Here is a 7,136-nt window from a genome sequence, read left to right as displayed (position 1 = left end):
GTTAGGGTGGTGGATCTGGGCTGCTCTCTTTGGACTCTCTAGAGTCCCCATGACTCTCTCTCACATGGTCCTGGTCCTGGCCAGAGAGACTCCCATTAAGGCAGATGCTGGAGCCTTGTTCTTTGCAATCTCTGAACAACACTGATACAGTTTCTTTGGGAAGTGGTGGTGGGAGGGTGGAGACTCAGCCTAGGCCCAGCTCTCTGAAGCATCAGCACCACATATCTTTTAGTACAGACAGCCTAATTTCAGGCAGGCCCTTCCCTAGGATTAACATGGTCACCATAGGTTTTAAAGTGTGGAAAGTGGGTGTGTGGTCTAATAAAGGTGTGTGTGAATGTGGGGGCTGGGGCGGGGTAGGGGTTGGGGAGCCCGTTCAAGCTCTAGAGACTCTTGAAAGCTTGGAGCAGGCAGCTTTGTTCTCCCCAGCGCCTGGCTACCTATGCGTGTGATGATTAGGGCTGTACCTCTGAAAAGCCCCACCCAGGCACTGTTCTAAGCAGGCTTTAGCTCTTAAGGCAGACAATGAAGATTAAATCTTACATCATTTAATAAACCACTTAAAGGCCCAGTAGCTGTCCCCAGTCCCCCAAACAGAGAGGATGCTCCTGCAGCTCCAAAGCGGCTCCTCTTAACAGCAGCTCCACCCTCAGTGCCCCTGCATCTCTGCGATGGAGTTAGGTGCTGGCTACCTGGTTCCTATAAGAACCAGCGAACAGGGACTTCCCCAGGGTCTAGTGGCTAAGACTTCTCGCTTTCAAATGCAGCAGGCCCAGGGTTCCATCCAGATCAGGGAACTGAGACCCTGTGTGCCACAACTAAGACCCAGCAGAGCAAAACAAACAAACAAACAAAAAACTAGCGAATAATGTCAGAAGCTTCTCTGCTCTAGTGCACTCATTTCTCCCTGTTTCTCTTTCCATTTTTAAGAATTTCTCTCTCTGAACCCTATTTTCCCCTTCTGTAAAATAGACCCATGAATTCCAGTCTCATTTTCTTTTCTCTGAAGGAATGGTATGGAATAGAGGTATCAATATATATATGCAGGAAAGATATACCCAAGAATTAAAACCATCCATTGTTATCATTCTGAGATACTGAAATCTGAGAACTGAAACCCTGCTCATAGGAGGTGAAAAGTTAAAACAAACAAGAAACAACAAATCTTTAAGGAGACATTTCTGGGTTCTGATTCGAGTTCATGGGAAGACTTGCTACATTTTCTATGCCCCTACACACAGCTCTGCAGCCTCAAAGGTCTACTGCCTTAGCTACCCCAGAAAGAACAGGTCCTTCAATGAGCAATTTACAAAAGCTGTCTAAGTACAGAAGCAGACAGGCTAGGGGGTTTGAGCAAATCTCATGTCCGGCTGCTGAACAAAGGACAAGGTCAAATACAATATGTGTAACAAGTTTTGGTGTTTGAAGTTGGGTTTTGATGTACAAGGACGTTATCTGGAGGGAGTCTGGCCTGAGGTTTACCTTGAAACACATGCTCCATCTGAACAGACAGGGAACCACTGTCGTTATCCTCACGGATATTAAGAACAGTTTTTTTGATTTCCCTGATGGTCCAGTGGCTAAATCTCCATGCTCCCAATGCAAGGGGCCCAGGTTAAATCCCTGGACAGCGAACTAGATCCCACATGCCGCAAGTAAGGATTCACATTCCGTAACAGAGGCTGAAGATCCAACAGCAGCAACTAAGACTAGCACAGCCAAATAAATAAAATAAATATTAAAAAAGGAAAGGAAAAAAAAGTGTGTGTGTGTTTTTTTACCACTTGGAAACATAGTGTCTGTCTATTGGGTAGCAAAGCACAGTGGCTAAAAGCCCAGCCTTGGGAGTCAGACTGACTGAGTCCAAATACTGGTTTGGCTACTTTTCATTAACTACATAATCTGGAGCAAGTAATTAGCCTTGTATATGTCTCAGTTTTCCCATCTATAAAACAGGGATAATAATAATACCTCCCTCATAGGCCCAGTGTGAGGATTTAGTGGATTAATAAAGGTCAGGTATACAGAAGAGCATAATAAGCTCTTAGGAAATGGCAACCCGCTCCAGTGTTCTTGCCTGGAGAATCCCAGGAACGGGGGAGCCTGGTGGGCTGCCGTCTATGGGGTCGCACAGAGTCGGGACACGACTGCAGCGACTCAGCAGCAGTGTTAAGGTGATGTGGAGCTTCAGCAATCATTTCACCTGGGTTTTACAGGATGAACCTGATACTCTGAGGTGCCGTCAGACCCTAGGTCCTGAGTATGCTTTGGGAACCACGGTCATTATCAAGGGGGCACTCCTAACCGCATGAGAAGGCACACCCTGAACACATAGGACTGAGTATCAGAGTGGAGAGCCTCGTCCAAGCAGTTCTGAACAGACCTGTGGGGACTCAGGCTCTCTCTCCAGGATGAGTACTTGTAGATGGCTGCCGGTGAGCACAGCTGCAAAGAGTGTCACTGTGCCCCATTAGTGGCTTTGATCCACAGAAAACTCCATCCTCTGAAGACTCTTTGGGCTGGAATTTTTTAGAGAATGGTGTTAACACTGCACTGTGGTGACTGAACCTGTATGGCATGGCTATTTAACACAATGTCAGCTGAGGATGGAGGAACATGATCAGCACAAGTGGGCTGATGGACATTTTGGTAGAAACAACGAAAACATTTGCATCTTTTGAATCTGGTCTTCCAACCTCTTAGGATTTAAAGAAACACTTCAAGATGCAAAGAGTTATGTTTGAGAAGCACTGGAAATTAGAGATAATTCAGTTGACAATCAAGAGGCAAATGCTTAAACCAGCTCTGGCTCATCTATACAATGGAAGACACACCACATCACAGGGCAGAGTCTGTAAGTACTGAGAATGTCTCCAAGATATGTGACTAAGAAAAAAATATACAAGACAGTATTTATGGTGACAATTCCATTTTTCCTTCGGAAAGCAGTAATGTACATTTGAGTGTTCATTTGGGAAAAGGGTGAAAGGAAGGAAAGATCTGGGGATATACACCCAACTGCTGATCAGTGGTAACCTTGGGTAGGAGTGGAGGTGAGTATATCTTTGTCACATATACTTTAAGTCTGTTATAACTCATAAAACATATGTAACACACATGTGCATGCACAGACAGACAGATGCAGCCAGGGCGTTTGTACCTGAGGAGCTGGCTTTGCTGCTCGTCAGCACTCTGAGGGCAGGGGACAGCATAGGGCCAGCATCCCTCAGCACAGGTCCTCAGAGATTCAACCACTGCTTTGTGGGGCTCATGTGCCAGGGTTTCTGTGTGTACATGAGCCCCTGAATGTTTCCCAAACTGTACTCTAGTTGGAAGTGTTTTCCTTCTATATTAGTTTTGTGGGGAGAGGCTCCCTAGCATTCAACAGGTGTTCCAAAGAGTCTGCTTCAACCCCCCAGGAGACTGGCCAAATTCCACCAAAAAGGAGTAACAACAGCTTGCCTCTCTGATCCCTGATGCTGTCCTGAGAATCAAACAACCTCATGGATAAAAAACGAAAGGAAACTAAAGGAAACCCAGAGGGATTGACCTTGCTCTTCTACGCCCAGGGATGCAGAGTGTCTTGGGGGTGGGGACAGGTAACACCTGAGCCCTCCTGGGAGCATGGACCCCGAGTCAGCATGAAAGACAGTGGGGAGGGCCCACAGGGAGGACCCTTTGAGTAACTGGAAACAGCCCCTTTCAGGGCTGGTGATGCGGGTCTGCACTCCCTCTACACACACGGCTGGCAGGCACGGATACACTGAGCACAGCCCTGAGCCCTGGCAGCAGCCAGTGTTCTAAGAAGACAACTCCCCAACCCCCAAGCGGCCAGGCAGCTCAGAGCAAGTGGTGCACGGAAGGGAGAGGAGCGCGCACTGCAGTGAGGCTGCCGCGCGTGACTGCAGAAGCTCCGTGGCTGCAGAACTCGCTGGAGGACACAGCTGGGCCCTTAGAGGTCATGCCTGCTGCTGTCCAGGAGGCAGGGGAAGAAGCCCATGCCTACTCCTCTTCCATGGTCAGGCTGCCTCCCACAGCCCACCCTGAAACTCAGTTCCCGTTTTCTGACTCCCCTCCTTGCACTGAAATTCCAGCTGAGCCTTTGATTCTGTGCAGAGACTGCAGAGGCCAGTCTGATTGTGCACAGGTCAGATGAATTATCCTCCCACCCACTGATCAACTTTCACTCTCCCTGGCTGTCCCTCTACGGAGGGACTGCCCGCAAGTCACAGGCAGGTGGCAGGCAAGGCTCCATTCACTCACAGCCTCACAGACAAAGAGCTGGAGCAGGGCGGGGACGGAGGCCAGGCCCACAGGGCTGCTGTCCTCTTTCTTCTGCTGCCAAAGAAGGAGGGTGGTGAAAGGGGACAGGGCTCACTGCTTCCACAGGACTGAGGGGAAAAAAACCCGTGGTTGGGTATGAATTCCCTTTGCCTCAATGTATTTCCCATTTTACAGCTTTCTTCACCTTGGCCTCAAAGTACTTTCCAAAAACAAGCTGAAAGAGACTTCACCGTCCAATGCAGGGGGTGCAGGTTTGATCCCTGGTCAGGGAACTAAGATCCCACATGTCTCCTGGCCAAAAAACCAAAACATAAAGCAGAAGTAATATTGAACAAATTCAATAAACACTTTAAAATGGTCCACATTTAAAGGAAAAAGAAAAGAATCAAAAAACACCAAAAACATGCTGAAGGGGCTTCAGCTGGAAATAGGTCTGTGGCTGCCCCTACCTCACTCAAAGTGGTCCACAGGCTATGCGCCCCACACCCCTCCCCTCCATTTCCAGTGGGCTAACACCATCCCTCCTCTTTCATCTCTCTCCTTGGACCCTGGCACTCGCCACTTCCTCTGCCTGGACTGCTCTTCCCCCAAGTGTCTTTATGTCTGCTCCTTCATCTCCTTCTGATCTTTACTCAAATACCAGCTTCTCGGGAGGCCTTCTCTAGACAACTTATCCAAACTTACAGCTCTCAGCCCATAGGCAGCCCAATTCCTGCCCTCAGTTTTCCCTATGGCAATTATCACCATTTGATATTCTATTCTTTATCTTATTTCTTGTCTGGCTCCTTCTGCTATAGTGTCAGCTCTCCCTGAAGGTCAGGGTTTTGTTCGCTGCTGTGTTCTCAGTACCTGGTACAGCATCTGGCCCATAGTAGGTGCTCAACAAACTGTTGTCACTGTGATTTGCTTTCCTACCCACCATGCCTGGTTGGCTGTTATCTGGGGATGGGTTGGCAGAGCCGTAGGAAAGTGAAGGAATGGAGAAGAGAGGTGAAGAAAGAACAAGAACATGAAAATATGGAAAAGTATGTGTTTGGAGAGATGATACAGAGCCAAGTGCAAGTTAGGAGATTTCTGATTAAATAACAGAGGGTGGGGACGTCCCTGGTGGTCTAGCGGTAAGACTCTACACTCCCAATGCAGGGTTTGATCCTTGGTTGGGAAATTAAAGATCCCCAGTGCCACACAGTGCAGCATAAATGAATGAATAGATACATAAATAAATAATACAGGGTGTGTCAAAGGGCAGGTATGTACCAAGGAGGAAGGACAGCATACCAGAGAGGAAAGCTATCCAGAGTGTCCAAGAAGTCTAAGCTGATGAAGCAGTTGACGCTTGGGCAGAGCGCCTGGGTTTGGCTTCAGCCACAGCTTTCGGCCCCTTGCTGGTCTTTTGCCACAGTCCCATCCTCTGGAGATCAAGGGAGCTGTGCCAGTGGGCCTGGAAGAGGAAGAAGAAGCAGGGAAGGGAAGGGGGCGCAAGTAAAAGACCCATGAGTGATACAGGGGAGCTTGGGGCAGACCACTATGCAGAGGAGGAACTGGAGGTGAGAGCTTCGGTGGCAGAGACGGAGGGAAGAGCCCCGAGGAGCAGCAGGAGAAGATGGCCCAGAAGAGGAGAGATGGGCAGAGGCGGAGGCAAGTGGAGGGACGCAGCTGTGACACAGAAGCAGACACGCCTTACAGGCCTGTGCAGGGAACTGTCACCACTGCTCCTGCCATCTGCCCCTGGAGTTCTGTACCTTTTTCAAGTTCTGTGTTTTTATCATCCTAAAGCTCTAAATCCTCATGCTCTTTCTCAAGGATGGAGATGTATATATACATCTATATAATATATATACTGATAAACATGGGAGATTATAATTTGGAAACTTTTAATGTTTTAGTCATATTTGGTGTTTAGAAGGGTGACGTTAAGGTATCCCTCTCCTTGAGTTTGGGCTTCCCAGGTGGTGCTAATGGTAAAGAATCCACTTACTAATGCAGAGATGCAAGAGACATGGGTTCGATCCCTGGGCTGGGAAGATCCCCTGGAGTAGGAAATGGCACCCCACTCCATTTTCTTTCCTAGAAAATTCCATGGGTAGAGGAGCCTGGCAGGCTACAGTCCAGGGGGCCACAAATAAACACGACTGAGCAACTAAACACACACAGTGACTCTTTGAGCTTGGTAACAAGGACAGAAAAAGTCACTCTCTGAAACTGAATCCATCAAAATCAATAAAGAACAGATACTTTTAGCCACTTGCCAAATAATTCAAATTAAGAGACAACTTCTAAATGGAGATAAAGGGACCAGGATGCTCTGCGAGGCACTCCCTAGATGGGTGTTTAGACTGGAGAGTTTCTCAGTCTGATCAAGTTGATCCATTAGGGTATGTCCTAAGAATTGCAATGCATTTAATGCAAATAAAGTTGTAAATTAAACCAACGGTCTGACACATCTGATTATCTTAAGAGGGTGGTATGGAGTTTAGTTAGAGGAAGGCCAAGAAATAAAAACTTCCAGTGTCTATCCAACTGGTCCACAGGAGATTCGTCTCTGATCTGAAAGTCCAATCCTGATGTTCTAGACATCTTTGATCTGGAGAATGGAATAATCTCAATACCCTAGCTGAATGGAAATATTCCTTAAAAACACCTGACTCCCTACGTTCTAATTCACTGCTCACCACAAAGGTTCTAAGCTAAGGACTATGTCTGTAATTTGGCCAGAGGGAAATAGTCTGAGGTTTACTGGCAAATGGACCTGCTTGCAGACAGATCCTTCAGTTACTTGAGAGTTTTGGGAAACTGTGTTTTGCTTCTGCTTGGCCTGGTCACCAGACAGTGGGGATAAAACTCCAACAAAA

This window comes from Budorcas taxicolor, chromosome 18 (assembly GCF_023091745.1).
Source record: "Budorcas taxicolor isolate Tak-1 chromosome 18, Takin1.1, whole genome shotgun sequence".
Classification (NCBI taxonomy): Eukaryota; Metazoa; Chordata; class Mammalia; order Artiodactyla; family Bovidae; genus Budorcas; species Budorcas taxicolor.
The sequence above is the reverse complement of the archived record's forward strand: the minus strand, read 5'-3'. Positions refer to the sequence as shown.